The following is an 18,877-nucleotide window of genomic DNA, read 5'->3' as shown; positions in this document are numbered from 1 at the left end:
TGAGTATGAAATACCAATTTCAACTCTTAGAACATCTTATATGCTATGTGGCGTTCAAAACGTTTTTGAAGTCCTGGTTCTAAGCCGTAAAGCATGGTGCACTAAACTATCAAGTAGTCATCATACCGAGCTTTACCAAAACGTTCATAACGTCTGTATCTGCTCCTACAATAGGTCCGTCACCTAGCGGTGCATCAAGGACACAATTCTTCTGTGCAGCAATGAGGATAATCCTCAGATCACGGAACTAGTCCGCATCATTGCTACTATCATTTTTCAACATAGTTTTTCTCTAGGAACATATCAAAAATAAACGGGGAGCTACATCGCGAGATATTGATCTACAACATAGTTATGCAAATACTATCAGGACTAAGTTCATGATAAATTAAAGTTCAATTAATCATATTACTTAAGAACTCCCACTTAGATAGACATATCTCTAGTCATCTAAATGATCACGTGATCCAAATCAACTAAACCATGTCCGGTCATCACGTGAGATGGAGTAGTTTTCAATGGTGAACATCACTATGTTGACCATATCTACTATATGATTCACGCTCGACCTTTCGGTCTCCAGTGTTCCGAGGCCATATCTGCATATGCTAGGCTCGTCAAGTTTAACCCAAGTATTCTGCGTGTGCAAAACTGGCTTGCACCCATTGTATGTGAACGTAGAGCTTATCACACCCGATCATCACGTGGAGTCTCAGCATGAAGAACTGTCGCGCATACTCAGGGAGAACACTTATACCTTGAAATTTAGAGAGAGATCATCTTATAATGCTACCGCCGAACTAAGTAAAATAAGATGCATAAAGGATAAACATCATATGCAATCAATATAAGTGATATGATATGGCCATCATCATCTTGTGCTTGTGATCTCCATCTCCAAAGCACCGTCATGATCACCATCGTCACCGGCGCGACACCTTGATCTCCATCCTAGCATCGTTGTCGTCTCGCCAAATATTGCTTCTACGACTATCGCTACCGCTTAGTGATAAAGTGAAGCCATTACAGGGCGATTGCATTGCATACAATAAAGCGACAACCATATGGCTCCTGTTAGTTGCCGATAACTCGGTTACAAAACATGATCATCTCATATAATAAAATATAGCATCATGTCTTGACCATATCACATCACAACATGCCCTGCAAAAACAAGTTAGACGTCCTCTACTTTGTTGTTGCAAGTTTTACATAGCTGCTACGGGCTGAGCAAGAACCGTTCTTACCTACGCATCAAAACCACAACGATAGTTTGTCAAGTTAGTGATGTTTTAACCTTCTCAAGGACCGGGCATAGCCACACTCGATTCAACTAAAGTTGGAAAAACTGACACCCACCAGCCACCTGTGTGCAAAGCACGTCGGTAGAACCAGTCTCGCGTAAGCTTACGCGTATGTCGGTCCGGGCCGCTTCATCCAACAATACCGCCGAACTGAAGTGTGACATGCTGGTAAGCAGTATGACTTGTATCGTCCACAACTCACTTGTGTTCTACTCGTGCATATAACATCTATGCATAAATCAGGCTCGGATGCCACTGTTGGGGAACGTAGTAATTTCAAAAAAAAATCCTACGCACATGGATAACCCACAAGTATAGGGGATCGCAACAATTTTCGATAAGTAAGAGTGTCGAACCCAACGAGGAGCTAAAGGCAGAACAAATATTCCCTCAAGTTCTATCGACCACCGATACAACTCTACGCACGCTTGATGTTCGCTTTACCTAGAACAAGTATGAAACTAGAAGTACTTTATAGGTGTTGTTGGATATGTTCACAAGATAATAAAGAGCATGTAAATAAAAGCTAGGGGCTGTTTAGATAAAGACACAACTAAATTAGTTTTAGTAAAGAGCTTTTTGTTACGAGAAAGTTATTTGTCCCTAGGCAATCGATAACTAGACCGGTAATCATTATTGCAATTTTATATGAGGGAGAGGCATAAGGTAACATACTTTCTCTACTCGGATCATATGCACTTATGATTGGAACTCTAGCAAGCATCCGCAACTACTAAAGATCATTAAGGTAAAACCCAACCATATCATTAAAGCATCAAGTCCTCTTTATCCCATACGCAACAACCCCTTACTCGGGTTTGTGTTTCAGTCACTCACGCAACCCACTATAAGCGAATCATGAACGTACTGCAACACCCTGCAGCGGGGATCCCTCATGCTTGCGCTACACGGAGAGCACCATAGGACAGCACCAATAATAAAACATGCAACTCAAACCAATCTTGATCATCAAATAGCCCATAGGACAAAATGGATCTACTCAAACATCATAGGATAGCCATACATCATTGGGAAATAATATATAGCGTTGAGCACCGTGTTTAAGTAGAGATTACAGCGAGTAAGAGAGAGGTTACACCGCTGCATAGAGGGGGGAAGAGTTGGTGATGATGGTGGTGAAGTTGTTGGTGAAGATTAGGGTGATGATGATGGCCCCCAGTGGCACTCCGGTGCCACCGGAAGCGAGGGGGAGAGAGCCCCCCTCCTTCTTCTTCTTCCTTGACCTCCTTGCTACCTCTTGAGCACTGCGTTGGTTTTCCCCGAAGAGGAAGGGATGATGCAGCAAAGTAGCGTAAGTTTTCCCTCAATTTTTGAGAACCAAGGTATCAATCCAGTAGGAGGCTACACGCGAGTCCCTCGTACCTGCACAAAACAAATAAATCCTCGCAACCAACGCGAATAGGGGCTGTCAATCCCTACATGGCCACTTACGAGAGTGAGATCTGATAGATATGATAAGATAATATTTTTGATACTTTTGTGATGAAGATGCAAAGTAAAATAAAGGCAAAGTAAAAAAGCAAAGGAAATAACTAAGTAGTAGGAGATTAATATGATAAAGATAGACCCCGGGGCCATAGGTTTCACTAGTGGCTTCTCTCGAGAGCATAAGTATTCTACGGTGGATGAACAAATTACTGTTGAGCAATTGACAGAATTGAGCATAGTTATGAGAATATCTAGGTATGATCATGTATATAGGCATCACGTCCGAGACAAGTAGACCGACTCCTGCCTGCATCTACTACTATTACTCCACTCATCGACAGCTATCCAGCATGCATCTAGAGTATTAAGTTAAAAACAGAGTAACGCCTTAAGCAAGATGACATGATGTAGAGGGATAGACTCATGCAATATGATGAAAACCCCATCTTGTTATCCTCGATGGCAACAATACAATACATGCCTTGCTGCCCTTACTGTCACTGGGAAAGGACACCACAAGATTGAACCCAAAGCTAAGCACTTCTCCCATTGCAAGAAAGATCAATCTAGTAGGCCAAACCAAACTGATAATTTGAAGAGACTTGCAAAGATAACCAATCATACATAAAAGAATTCAGAGAAGATTCAAATATTATTCATAGATAGACTTGATCATAAACCCACAATTCATCGGTCTCAACAAACACACCGCAAAAAGAAGATTACATCGAATAGTTCTCCACAAGAGAGGGGGGGAACATTGTATTGAGATCCAAAAAGAGAGAATAAGCCATCTAGCTAATAACTATGGACCCGTAGGTCTGAGGTGAACTACTCCCACTTCATCGGAGGGGCTATGGTGTTGATGTAGAAGCCCTCCGTGATCGATGCCCCCTCCGACGGAGCTCCGAAACAGGCCCCAATATGGGATCTCATGGATACAGACAGTTGCGGCTGTGGAATTAGGGATTTGGCTCCGTATCTGATCGTTTGGGGGCACGTAGGTATATATAGGAGGAAGGAGTACGTCGGTGGAGCAACAGGGGGCCCACGAGGGTGGAGGGCGCGCCTGGGGGGGAGTAGGCGCGCCCCTACCTCGTGGCCTCCTCTTTTGTGTCTTGACGTAGGGTCAAAGTCTCCTGGGTCTTGTTCGTTAAGAAAATCACGTTCCCGAAGGTTTCATTCCGTTTGGACTCCGTTTGATATTCCTTTTCTTCAAAACCCTAAAACAGGCAAAAGACAGCAATTCTGGGCTGGGCCTCCAATTAATAGGTTAGTCCCAAAAATAATATAAAAGTGGATAATAAAGCTCAATAATGTCCAAAATAGTAGATAATATAGCATGGAGCGATCAAAAATTATAGATACGTTGGAGACGTATCAAGCACCCCCAAGCTTAATTCCTGCTCGTCCTCGAGTAGGTAAATGATAAAAACAGAATTTTTGACGCGGAGTGTTACTTGGCATAATTTTAATGTAATTCTTCTTAATTGTGGTATGAATATTCAGATCCGAAAGATTCAAGACAAAAGTTCATATTGACATAAAAAATAATAATACTTCAAGCATACTAATTAAGCAATTATGTCTTCTCAAAATAACATGGCCAAAGAAAGTTCATCCCTACAAAATCATATAGTTTAGTCATGTTTCATTTTCGTCACACAAGAATGCTCTCATCATGCACAACCCCGATGACAAGCCAAGCAATTGTTTCATACTTTAGTAATCTCAAACCTATAAACTTTCACGCAATATATGAGCGCGAGCCATGGACATAGCACTATGGATGGAATAGAATATAATGAGGGGGGTTATGTGGAGAAGACAAAAAGGGAGAAAGTCTCACATCAACGAGGCTAATCAATGGGCTATGGAGATGCCCATCGATTGATGTTAATGCAAGGAGTAGGGATTGCCATGCAACGGATGCACTAGAGTTATAAATGTATGAAAGCTCAACAAAAGAAGACTAAGTGGGTGTGCATCCAACTTGCTTGCCCACGAAGACCTAGGGCACTTGAGGAGGCCCATTGTTGGAATATACAAGCCAAGTTCTATAACGAAAATTCCCACTAGTATATGAAAGTGATAAAACAAGAGACTCTCTATCATGAAGATTAAGGTGCTACTTTGAAGCACAAGTGTGGCAAAGGATAGTAACATTGTTCCTTCTCTCTTTTTCTCTCATTTTTTATGGGCCTTCTCTTTTTATGGCCTTCCTCCCTTTTTATGGCCTTTCTCTTTTTTATGATAATTCCTCACTTGGGACAATGTTCTAGAAAATGATGATCATCACACTTCTATTTATTTACAACTCAATGATTACAACTCGATACTAGAACAAAAGATGACTCTATATGAATGCCTCCGGAGGTGTATCGGGATATGCAATGGACCAAGAGTGACATGTATGAAAGAATTATGAACGGTGGCTTTGCCACAAATACTATGTCAACTACATGATCATGCTAAGCAATATGACAATGATGAATGTGTCATGATAAATAGAATGGTGAAAGGTTACATGGCAATATATCTCGGAATGGCTATGGAAATGCCATAATAGGTAGGTATGGTGGCTGTTTTGAGGAAGATATAAGGAGATTTATATGTGAAAGAGCGTATCATATCACGGGGATTGGATGCACCGGCAAAGTTTGCACCAACTCTCAATGTGAGAAAGGGCAATGCACGGTACCGAAGAGGCTAGCAAGGATGGAAGGGTGAGAGTGCGTATAATCCATGGACTCAACATTAGTCATAAAGAACTCACATACTTATTGCAAAAATCTACAAGTCATCAAAAACCTCGGTACTACGTGCATGCTCCTAGGGGGATAGATTGGAAGGAAAAGACCATCGCTCGCCCCCGACCGCCACTCATAAGGAGGACAATCAAATAACACCTCATGTTTCAAATTTGTTACATAACGTTTACCATACATGCATGTTACGGGACTTGCAAACTTCAACACAAGTATTTCTTAATTTCACAACTACTCAACTAGCACGACTTTGATATTATTACCTCCATATCTTAAAACAATCATCAAGCATCAAACTTCTCTTAGTATTCAAAACACTCTTAAGAAAATTTTACTAATCTTGAATACCTAGCATATTAGGATTTTAATAAAATTACCATCCTATTTAAGACTCTCAAAATAATCTAAGTGAAGCATGAGAGATCAATAGTTTCTATAAAACAAATCCACCACCGTGCTCTAAAAGATATAAGTGAAGTACTAGAGCAAAACTATATAAATCAAAAGATATAAGCGAAGCACATAGAGTATTCTAACAAATTCCAAATCATGTATGGCTCTCTCAAAAGGTGTATACAGCACGGATGATTGTGGTAAACTAGAAAATAAAGACTCAAATAATACAAGACGCTCCAAGCAAAACACATATCATGTGGCGAATAAAAATATAGCTCTAAGTAAAGTTACCGATAGAAGTAGACGAAAGAGGGGATGCCTTCCGGGGCATCCCCAAGCTTTGGCTTTTAGGTGTCCTTAGATTATCTTAAGGGTTCCATGGGCATCCCCAAGCTTAGGCTTTTTTCACTCCTTGTTCCATAATCCATCAAATCTTTATCAAAAACTTGAAAACTTCACAACACAAAACTTAAAGTAGAAAATCTCGTGAGCTCCGTTAGCGAAAGAAAATAAAAGACCACTTCAAGGTACTATAATGAACTCATTATTTATTTATATTGGTGTTATACATACTGTATTCCAACTTTTCTATGGTTTATAAACTATTTTACTAACCATAGATTCATCAAAATAAGCAAACAACACAAAAAAAAACAGAATCTGTCAAAAACAGAACAGTCTGTAGTAATCTGTAGCTAACGCAAGATCTGGAACCCCAAAAATTCTAAAATAAATTGCTGGACGTGAGGAATTTATCTATTAATAATCTGAAAAAATAATTAACTAAATATCACTTTCCAAATAAAAATGGCAGCAGTTCTCGTGAGCGCTAAAGTTTCTGTTTTTTACAGCAAGTGTAATAAGACTTTCCCCAAGTCTTCCCGACGGTTCTACTTGGCACAAACACTAATTAAACACAAAAAAACACAACCAAAACAGAGTCTAGATAAATTATTTATTACTAAACAGGAGCAAAAAGCAAGGAATAAAAATAAAATTGGGTTGCCTCTCAACAAGCGCTATCGTTTAACGCCCCTAGCTAGGCATAACAAACAAGGATAGATCTAGATATTGCCATCTTTGGTAGGTAATTCTTCAATGAGGCATATACCATCTTTAGGAATGTCTTTCTTTTTATTAATTATCAAACTTTTAGGCACAAGATCAAAAAATTCATTTGTAACAAATAGTTCCTTAATGATAGCAAAAAGATTGGGATGAATACTTATAGATTTGAGATCTGCATTTTCCTTACTAGAGGATTCACCCTTATTTTTAGGAACATACATAAGCTTGGCAATTTTAGTGAGAGGACTTGGAGTATTATTTATGAAAGAAAAATCGGTTCCCAAGTTGGTAATAATATCCTCAAGTTTATCGATCCTAGTGGAATCGTGATTTATTTTCTCATTAACTATGGGTTTCTTTTCTTTAATGTTTTTCAAAGTAACTCCTACTTTAGATCCATATTGAGAGATTCGGCTATGGATCTTTTTATCCAAATTTTCAATTAACTTTACGATAGCAACCTTATTTTCAATAATTTCAAGCCTTTGCATTACATGCTTTAAAGTTAATATAGTTCCATTAACCAAAAAAGGGGGTGAGCCAAATAAATCTATCATAGCATTATAAGAATCAAAAGTATGGCTACCCAAGAAGTTCCCTCCGGTAATAGTATCAAGAACATATCTGTGCCAAGGAGTAATGCCTACATAAAAATTCCGAAGAAAAACGGAAGTAGATTGCTTCCTAGTAGATCTATTTTGAGCATTGCAAATTCTATACCAAACATCTTTTAGATTTTCTCCCTCCCTTTGCTTAAAATTAAGAATTTCACTCTCGGGAGACAACGGAGAAGATAGGGGACTAGCCATGGCGACAAGCAAGCAAACTAACACACAAGCAAACAAAAAGCAAGCGGGCAAAAGGAGGCAAATAGAGAAAGAGGGGAAGGATAGAGAGAGAGGGCGAATAAAACGGCAAGGGTGAAGTGGGGGAGAGGAAAATGAGAGGCAAATGACAAATACTGTAATGCGGAAGATAAGGGTATGTGATGGATACTTGGTATGTTGACTTTTGCGTAGACCTCCCCGGCAACGGCGCCAGAAATCCTTCTTGCTACCTCTTAAGCACCGCGTTGGTTTTTCCCCAAGAGGAAGGGATGATGCAGCAAAGTAGCGTAAGTATTTCCCTCAGTTTTTGAGAACCAAGGTATCAATCCAGTAGGAGGCTACGGCGAGTCCCTTGTACCTGCACAAAACAAATAAATCCTCGCAACCAACACGAATAGGGGTTGTCAATCCCTACACAGCCACTTATGAGAGTGAGATCTGATAGATATGATAAGATAATATTTTTGGTATTTTTGTGATGAAGATGCAAAGTAAAATAAAGGCAAAGTAAAAAAGCAAAGGAAATAACTAAGTAGTAGGAGATTAATATGATAAAGATAGACCCGGGGGCCATAGGTTTCACTAGTTGCTTCTCTCGAGAGCATAAGTATTCTACGGTGGGTGAGCAAATTACTATTAAGCAATTGACAAAATTAAGCATAGTTATGAAAATATCTAGGTATGATCATGTATATAGGCATCACGTCTGAGACAAGTAGACCGACTCCTGCCTGCATCTACTACTATTACTCCACTCATCGATAGCTATCGAGCATGCATCTAAAGTATTAAGTTAAAAACAGAGTAACGCCTTAAGCAAGACTAGTAAGCAGCACATGCAACGCATGTCTTTTGTTTGCCTGGCCAGGGTGTTGTATCAATGGACATTGTACGAGTAGTTCTCTCCTTGATGAACTGAACCTTGGCACTGTTGACTGTTGTCACCGAATTGCTTGATAAAAAAACAATTGTTCAACCGTTCTTCTTTAGATTGCACCATTAAATTAGTGGTGCTATTTCACAATTAATTTGCATCTAGTTTCTTGATATTTAATTTTGTAGAAGATATGTATTATTCAATTTAGGAAATGAGATGTATTAGACCATATCAAAATATAACTACATCTACTTAGAAAAAAAATAGGATATCACCCTACCATGGTAAACAACGGACTACACAGCTAGCAAGTTCTAGGTTGTCATAGGCGAAATATTTCCTTCAAAATTCTTGCAAGGAACCATAAGTGAAATCATGCTGGAAAAACTTGGCTTGAGAGCTCAACTAATTGCGCCTTTGATAAAGTGCAAAACATAGAGATACAAAGGGCAATTTGAGAAACATTATGTCCTTTCTTTGCACACAACTCCATAGTTCTTTTTTAGATTATAACTCCATAATTTTTTTAGATCATAACTCCATAATCCCATAACAACATAAACACAATTCCCATAGTACGCAAGTTGTGTATTAAGATACTAAGACTACCACTCAGTTTACCGCCCAGTCTTTTGACAAATCTCAACCAGGGGTTCGCTCTGACAGGCCCATCAGTTTGTCATATGTATGATGGCATCGACTTGCTTTGTACTCCCTCCATTCCAAAATAGACGACTCAACTTTGTATTAACTTTAGTACAAAGTTAGTACAAAGTTGGGTCATCTATTTTGGAATGGAGGGAGTAGTTAACAGGGCCCAGACTTTGGTTTCTTGATCCCGATGGGTGCCTATCTGTATGTATTCTACTTCTTGGGGCATGAAACCTTCTCCTTGGGGCAATGAAGTATAAGCTCAATGCAAATAAATAATGCATACCCCCAAGCACAAGCACCATGAAGAGGAATTGCCCCTTCTTCATCTTTGCACTGTAAGATTGCTCCTCCTTGCCGCAGAAGCTGAGCAGAGTAAAAGGTTCAAAAAGACAGAAAAATATTCAAGATAGCAATGCAAACCTGCACACAAGGTACACGGCCATATAAGCATATCAGGTGAAGCACAATACCTCATCAGAAGACTTGCAATTCAGCTGTTGTAGCCTGATACCTGCCACCACCTAATACTCTCGTCAGTTTTTTGTCGGGCCTAGGGATCATAACTATTGCAATTTCATTATTCGATATGCCTTTAACATTACAGAAAATCAAAACAAAAAGAACTCTGCAGGAGCACAAGCTACATGCCAATATGATTTTTGCCTTAACTTGAAAGGAATGGTAGAAGCAAACAGTTCTCCAGTCAGTTTTTATTTTCTTTGAATAAGTACTTATAAATTCTAACACTTTTTTGCTAGTAACAGAACATCATGTCTTAGAAAGAAGCTTTGTTTTCTATGCCACCCACCATGGAACATATATCAACCAGTTAATAATTAATGCACCTTTGCTTCTAAGTAAGACATAGGAATAGTGTTTGTTTTTGGTGCAAGGGCAAACGGCTAACCACATATCAAAATCAAGTAAGGCTTAAAAAATGTTAGCACAATGCCTTCTGCTTTAGCATAACCTGATGAATACGAAATAAACAACCTTCTCTAAATGTGAAAAGCAGCAAATTGGAGCATTTCTGAAGCATATTTCTGTTTGACTCAAAGGACATGTGAACAATGCCTAAATTCATAGAAGATAATTGCCAAGTTTGGACGCAAATTTAATTCATACCCAACCCTTGCAATCAGGTATAGACCATCAAAACCTCATCATTCCCATACCAAAAACACCTCACAGTTCACATGCATCAGAGCTGAAGCCAGTTTATTCAACAACAGTGAAGGCACTAATCGGCGACTAATCCACTCACCCTCCTACAGGAAGTTGAAAAGCATGTAGTTAAAACGTGTTGTTTGTTTTGCAATCAAATTTAGATGGAGTACTCTTCACTTGCATAGATACAACAACTCTGATCTCTAAAACCTAACCACAATAGCAAGGATCTGGATAAAATGGAGGCAAAACTTGAATTCAACCTAGGCGACGTGGGCGCTCTCCTGACTTCTACGTGGTGTCAAGCTATGCCGTGTACGTTGTTACATCCAAACTGTAGTTAGTTTTCAGTTCTTCTGTATCAGTCTGACAACATTAAGATAAGCCAGATGCCCAAATCATCATGACACATTGTCAGAGAGACATATAGCATGTTCTCATGATGAATTTAGAGATGCCGTTGTGAATAATTATTAGCAGTTTCATAGTTATATAATGTGTGAAGTAGATTAGATATAGGAAACTTAGTAAGAAAAAATGCTTGAAACGAAAGAGTTTATGTTATTTCTCCCTGATAACTGTGAGTTTAGTGAACCAATATATCTGGTTTGTGTTTCGTAGTCTAATTTTGTACATGCTTACATAAATTGGGTCACCCAAAAACAATGGTGAATTGGTGAGCAACATTCTTAAACAATATGAGCCTCAACCTTGATGAGACATCGAAACAGTGATTTTCAAAATATAACTCTACATAATGTACAATGACACTGAAGAATTACAGTTTCCATCTCTCTCTCACAGCATGCACGTTCATTCAGCATGACATGGGTACAATATGGATAACTCAAAAAACAAACTAAGAATTTCAAAATGATGTGAAGAAAAAATTGGTCAGAACTGCAAAAGGAGATGATCTCAAAGTTATTTTACACTAACCACTCACCCTCTTAACATCAGGTAAGGTTATCAACTAACAGACTTGCCAAATTAACACTTATGTATCTTTTATAAATGTAAACAGTAGTACTTTCTCGTATCAGATGGCACTTTTATCTGACTTGCCGGCTAGCTGGACAGACAAAGCATCAACAGTTAGTTTTTTGTTCTTCTGTATTAGTCTGACAACATTAAGAAACATAAAGTGCAGAAGAAATAAATTTAGTTTTTCTGTTGTGTGAGAATAAGGAAAGAACAGAGAAACAATAAAGCTATTCTTGCCTTGCTGATCTGAAAATAGCAGATAAGTTGTTGGAGCTTAGTTGATTGTCCTCATAATCCTACTGTAAATTGACTTGTGCATCAACCTAAATACTTATGCATGTCTATCTAGCTGTGTACAATTAAGCATGCGAAAAAACAACACATTTTAGGCATGAGTGCCAACTGATCCCTCAAATATGATATTAACTCTACAAATGGAAATGATAAGGTTTGTTTTTCTCAAGCTGAGGGTATAAGATGCAAGAATAAAGAGATAATGTTAGTCTTTGTTCGTCATCTGAGAAGCAGGTAAACCAGCTATACTAAATCCAACTGAAAAGGCCAACAATAATAAATAGGTAAGCTGCTCACTGCTCACGGCTTCATGCATATATTCCGCATGGCTGCCACGGTCTAATTGCACTTGAATCAAACAAAGCAACTTCACATGAGTCACCAATGACATCACTGAACACATCATACATAAGTCAAAAGGATGCAACATACATGGACAGAACAATATGCATAGAAAAATGGCAGGTGCATATCCCATACTTAACCACTACCAAAATACCAAATAACGTTGATCCGATCTAATCAAACTCTACTCCTTCCAGCAACAAGCTACATTTGAACTCAATTGCACAAGCAACTAACCTTCTAACCTTCTTGGAAACCTGGATCACCTCCCTGAACCTTGGGTGTACATTAGGGCTTCTCTCCATGGGCCTGTTCAAAATCATGTGAACACAGTTAGAGCATCTACTTTAGTTCAGCTAAATATGGTACAACCAAGTATATATATCCTATATAGAATTCTGAACTTCTAACTGCCTTGTCATTCTTTTTATTCCAATGTACCGAGCTTGATCTGGTTTGAGGGCTTCTAGATCATGTTTAGAAATGTTATCTTGTAAACATTTTTAAGCAAGAACCAGGGAACTTAGTGTAGTTACAAAGACACCATGTCTGACCAAGCACCAATGCCAGCTCTAAATGCAGTCACCATTTTTCAGCAGGAACTTAGTTCATGTACAATCCGAAAACATGCACTTAAGTTCCCTTCCATCCTGCAATCCAAACAACATGCACGTAAGTTCCCTTCCATATGCAATCTAAGAACATGTACTCAAGCAGGCTAGTCTAAAAATCTGCACTTAAGCAGCTCTAATCCGTCTCTGCTCCAGCTCTTTCCTTAATCCACCACCTGCTCCAGCTCCTTCCTCAATTTGCCTCGAATCCCTTGTACCGCATATCCTGAAACAAATCATCATCAACAAACTTTAGTATCTTTGATGGAGAATTATGGAGGTATACTCTACCGCGAAGTACCGACCTGAAGTTGAGTAGTGGCCTTAGAGACATAGATCTAAAACTGGTAGGCTCAATAGTTGGTAAGAAACACTCATATAATTAGAGAAAATGTATGTAAACTTTTTAAGTTAGCAAGTGCTATCAGCTAGCACCATGGCCGTCTCTGATTGTGTTTGTCGAACATGCTACAATATAGTACAAAATAAATAATTTTGATGAATACAGAGTAATAATGAGTGAGCGGAAGTGTTAAGCTTAATCAATAAAAAGCCTAAAGCTCTCCAGCCGAGCCTAGACCTGTCATGTAAATGTATCATATTCTGCCTACACATTATGCGTACCAATCTCTTCGTCGTCTCGACCTACACCGCTAACTTATTAAAATCCTATCCATCAAAATTTATCTCATGACAGTATCTAGCACTTGGTCTTACCTGGCTATGTCTGCCGGTCTGGCCGTCACATGGCCCTCCTCCGGAGAAGCACGCGTCAGCGCCGTTCAGGCCGTCCATGGTGCAAGACCAAAAATAAGGAGGTGCGAGACCAGAAATTCATCCGGCAACAACTACCATTTTTCACAGTTGGAACAAGTTAACAATCGCCACATCGAACCTGTGCTAAAATACATGACCCACCTTCAGTTGCCTGGCTAACTATGGACATGTGAAATGAGTAAGAGAAGATTGATAATTGCATAACCATGAAATTACAACAAGAATAATTCAGGAGAGGGAAGCTACTGAACCCAGTTACATAGGAACAAATTCAGCTTGTCATTTGATTCTTGGCATGGAATGGGATGCCAAATTAAAAATTGATTTATACAACCAAAATTGGACACATTTATGAAAATCAAATTAACTTTTAGTGTATTTGTATTCTGGAAATCGTCATGTAAAACTATGACCACTCATGAGAACATATATATAGAGAGACAAATCAAACAACATGACAGGTGCTAGACTGGGTGTCATGACTAATTTACAATTATTGGTAGAGGAACAGATCATAATTTCTTTGCTAAATGGGAAAAAACAACTGTTTCATCAGTGATGTGTGGCAGTGACTTACTATTACCAGTTAACTAATGTCATCATGCAGACATAGAAATACGAATTAAAAAAACTTGTCTCATGGATGCCTCCTTATGCCTATGCTCCTCCGACAGGTGCTCGGATCCAACAGCATGTTCTCTTCCTACAGGGAATCAATACAGATACACATGTGTGTGAGAGAAAGTAGACCCAAAAGGAAGAACACAGAGGGGTGCTGTCCTACGTACCTCTTCCACAATCCACAGTGTGCGTCTTCGCTGTGCTCTCTCTCTCTCTCAGTCGCTTATGTAGATCCAGACCGAGCATGGGGCAGATTTCGCACAGTGCGACGGAAAAGAAGAAAACCGGGCAGCGAGGGGCGGCGTGCTCTAGTGTGGGTCGTGCGTGTGTCAGGCGCCGCTGCAAGGCAAGGTGTTGCGGGCAGGCGAGAAGGAGGCACTGAGGAGTAGGAGGACGACAGGGTGGGCGCTCTTGGGGAAGGCGGTGTCGCGCGGGGAGGAGCCGAGGAGCAACATTGTCGCATGGGTAGGAGGGGCAGGCGACGTCGCGTCGGCGGGCGGCGGGGAGCGGCGATGCTTTCGGCTAGTTGGTGTCGCGAGGACGGCCGTGACTGCCGGGAAACGCCCCCATCCAACCCCGCGCGCCAGGCGGCCGTCGGAGCCCGCTCGCCGGCGAGCACCTCCTCAGCCGCCCCCAGGACTCTCCTTCTTTTCCCCTCTCCTCTACCGAAGATGCGCCGCCGCCCGAGTCGGCTTGACCCGCATCCATCGGCTAGCATCCCAGGCGACCTGTCGCGTGACGAACCTACCACCGCTCGCCAGCCCAACCGTCCGCCCGCATCTCTAGCGAACGGCATACGGCGGGAGGGCGGCTAGCGAACGACGCGAGGATGGGGGAGGCCAAGCTGAGAGGAGGATGATGCGAGCGGCGAACGGCAGGAGGCGGCGGGAGGATGGGCGGCCCGCCCGTGCTGTGGGGAACGACTGGTGTGCGGGCATGGATGAGGAGGAGCGGACGGAAGTCCTTTTTTTCTTTTGGCGGGGCGAGCGGGCGGAAGTCGTGCGGGCGTGGTGCGCACATTGCGTAGCGGTTTCTTTTTGCGAACGGCAGGGTGGGTTAGCGATGGATGGATTAGTTAATTAACCCATGGCTTGCAGCGTTAAACATCGAAGGATTATGAGCCATTAGATCTTGTAGATGGATGGATTTGATTGTTCGGATCTGCTGCTTTTGTTTCTTTTATAGTGGTAGTAGATGACATGATGTAGAGGGATAGACTCATGCAATATGATGAAAACCCCATCTTGTTATCCTCGATGGCAACAATACAATACGTGCCTTGCTGCCCCTATTGTCACTGGGAAAGGACACCGCAAGATTGAACCCAAAGCTAAGCACTTCTCCCATTGCAAGAAAGATCAATCTAGTAGGCCAAACCAAACTGATAATTCGAAGAGACTTGCAAAGATAACCAATCATACGTAAAAGAATTCAGAGAAGATTCAAATATTATTCATAGATAGACTTGATCATAAACCCACAATTCATTGGTCTCAACAAACACACCGCAAAAACAAGATTACATCGAATAGTTCTCTACAAGAGAGGGGGGGGGGCGACATTGTATTGAGATCCAAAAAGAGAGAATAAGCCATCTAGCTAATAACTATGGACCCGTAGGTCTGAGGTGAACTACTCACACTTCATCGGAGGGGCTATGGTGTTGATGTAGAAGCCCTCCGTGATCGATGCCCCCTCCGGCGGAGCTCCGGAACAGGCCCCAAGATGGGATCTCATGGATACAGAAAGTTGCGGCGGTGGAATTAGGATTTTGGCTCCGTATCTGATCATTTGGGGGCACGTAGGTATATATAGGAGGAAGGAGTACGTCGGTGGAGCAACAAGGGGCCCACAAGGGTGGAGGGCGTGCTTGGGGGGGTAGGCGCGCCCCCTACCTCATGGCATCCTCTTTTGTGTCTTGACGTAGGGTCCAAGTCTCCTGGGTCTTGTTCATTGAGAAAATCACGTTCCCGAAGGTTTCATTCCGTTTGGACTCTGTTTGATATTCCTTTTCTCCGAAACCCTAAAACAGGCAAAAAACAACAATTCTGGGCTGGGCCTCCGGTTAATAGGTTAGTCCCAAAAATAATATAAAAGTGGATAATAAAGCCCAATAATGTCCAAAATAGTAGATAATATAGCATGGAGCAATAAAAAATTATAGATACGTTGGAGATGTATCACTCCTCCCTAGATGGGAGAAGGGTTTCCCCTCTGGTCCATGGCCTCCATGGCATGGGAGGGGTGAGAGCCCCTCCGAGATTGGATCTGTCTCTCTCTCTCTCTGTTTCTGCGTTCTCAGATTCTACCCTTTCACCGTTTCTTATATTCCCGGAGATCCGTAACTCCGATTGGGCTGAAATTTTAACATGATCTCTATCCGGATATTAGCTTTCTTGCAGCGAAAGAAGGGCATCAACCGCCTTACGCGGTGTCCACGAGGGTCAGGGGCGCGCCCCCTGCCTCGTGGCCCCCTCTGGCATCGTCTTGCGTGGATTTTTCTTCCCAAAAATCACATATATTCCCCAAAAAATATTTGTCAGTTTTTATTTTGTTTGGACTCCGTTTGATATGGATATTCTGCGAAACGAAAAACATGCAACAAATAGGAACTGACACTGGGGCACTAGATCAATATGTTAGTCCCAAAAATAGTATAAAAAGTTGCCAAAAGTATATGAAAGTTGTAGAATATTAGCATGGAATAATCAAAATTTATAGATACGACAGAGACGTATCAGCATCCCCAAGCTTAATTCCTGCTCATCCTCGAGTGGGTAAATGATAACAAAGATAATTTTTGATGTGGAATGCTACCTAGCATAATCTTGATCACATATCTAATCATGGCATGAATATTAAGATATGAGTGATTCAAAGCAATAGTCTATCATTTGACATAAAAACAATAATACTTCAAGCCTACTAATAAAGCAATCATGTCTTTTTAAAATAACATGGCGAAAGAAAGTTATCCCTACAAAATCATATAGTCTGGCTATGCTCCATCTTCATCACACAAAATATTCACATCATGCACAACCCCGATGACAAGCCGAGCAATTGGTTCATACTTTTTAACGCGCTTCAACTTTTTCAACCCTCACGCAATACATGAGCGTGAGCCATGGACATAGCACTATAGGTGGAATAGAATATGATGGTGGAGGTTGTGTGGAGAAGACAAAAGGGAGGAAGTCTCACATCGACGCGGCTAATCAACGGGCTATGGAGATGCCCATCAATTGATGTCAATGTGTGGAGTAGGGATTGCCATGCAACGGATGCACTAGAGCTATAAGTGTATGAAAGCTCAAACTGAAACTAAGTGAGTGTGCATCCAACTTGCTTGCTCATGAAGACCTCGGGCATTTGAGGAAGCCCATCATCGGAATATACAATCCAAGTTTTATAATGAAAATTCCCACTAGTATATGAAAGTGATAACTCAAGAGACTCTCTATACGAAGAACGTGGTGCTACTTTGAAGCACAAGTGTGGTAAAAGGATAGTAACATTGCCCCTTTTCTTGCGGGCTTCTTTAGCCCTCTTTTTTTATTTAGGCTTCTTTGGCCTCTTTTTTTGGCGGGCAATGCTCTAATAATGATGATCATCACACTTTTATTTACTTACAACTCAATATTACAACTCGATACTAGAACAAAGATATGAGTCTATATGAATGCCTCCGGCGGTGTATCGGGATGTGCAATGATCTAGCGTAGCAATGACACCAAAAAAGGACAAGCCATGAAAACATCATGCTAGCTATCTTACGATCATGCAAAGATGTATGACAATGAATGCTCAAGTCATGTATATGATGATGATGGAAGTTACATGGCAATATATCTTGGAATGGCTATGGAAATGCCATAATAGGTAGGTATGGTGGCTGTTTTGAGGAAGATATAAGGAGGCTTATGTGTGATAGAGCGTATCATATCACGGGGTTTGGATGCACCGGCGAAGTTTGCACCAACTCTCGAGGTGAGAAAGGGCAATGCATGGTACCGAAGAGTCTAGCAATGATGGAAGGGTGAGAGTGCGTATAATCCATGGACTCAACATTAGTCATAAAGAACTCACATACTTATTGCAAAAGCTTATTAGCCCTCAAAGAAAAGTACTACTACGCATGCCCCTAGGGGGATAGATTGGTAGGAAAAGACCATCGCTCGTCCCCGACCGCCACTCATAAGGAAGACAATCAATAAGTACCTCATGCTCCTACTTCGTTACATAACGGTTCACCATACGTGCATACTACAGGAATCACAAACCTCAACACAAGTATTTCTACTAATCCAAAACTACCCACTAGCATGACTCTAATATCACCATCTTTATATCGCAAAACTATTGCAAGGAATCAAACATATCATATTCAGTGATCTACAAGTTTTATGTAGGATTTTATGACTAACCATGTGAATGACCAATTCCTGTCATCTCTCTAAATAGACATAAGTGAAGCAAGAGAGTTTAATTATTTCTAAAAAAGATATGCCCACACTCTAACAAATATAAGTGAAGCAAAAGAGCATTCTACAAATGGCGGGTTTCTATGTAAAGAGAAACAGGCAATCCAAACTTCAAATGTTATAAGCGAAGCACATGAAGCATATATAAAGCCATACTCAAAAGATATAATTGAAGTGCAATGATAATTCTATAAATCAATCAAGGACTATCTCATACCAGCATGGTGCATAAAAGAAAAATGAAAACTAAA

The 18,877-nt window shown here is 40.7% G+C and overlaps 1 long non-coding RNA gene across 7 annotated transcripts; it reads right to left on the bottom strand.

Annotated features, from left to right (window-relative positions):
* Positions 1–8,434: 8,434 nt before the first annotated feature.
* On the bottom strand, positions 8,435–15,107 carry LOC123085023 (uncharacterized). 7 transcript variants are annotated; one of them, XR_006439550.1, is made up of 7 exons: positions 14,310–15,107; positions 14,099–14,224; positions 13,462–13,639; positions 12,371–12,970; positions 10,519–10,611; positions 9,814–9,864; positions 8,435–9,706 (listed from the first exon to the last, which is right to left on the bottom strand). It is a non-coding gene; the product is annotated as an uncharacterized lncRNA (long non-coding RNA). The 7 variants fall into 7 exon arrangements; XR_006439547.1 differs by having other exon boundaries at positions 10,469–12,970; XR_006439548.1 differs by having other exon boundaries at positions 9,814–9,854; positions 10,469–12,970.
* Between the last annotated feature and the right edge of the window lie 3,770 nt (positions 15,108–18,877).

The sequence above is a fragment of the Triticum aestivum genome, chromosome 4A (assembly GCF_018294505.1).
Source record: "Triticum aestivum cultivar Chinese Spring chromosome 4A, IWGSC CS RefSeq v2.1, whole genome shotgun sequence".
NCBI classification, from domain to species: Eukaryota; Viridiplantae; Streptophyta; class Magnoliopsida; order Poales; family Poaceae; genus Triticum; species Triticum aestivum.
Note: the sequence above shows the minus strand (reverse complement) of the source record. Positions and strands in the feature narration are given on the sequence as shown.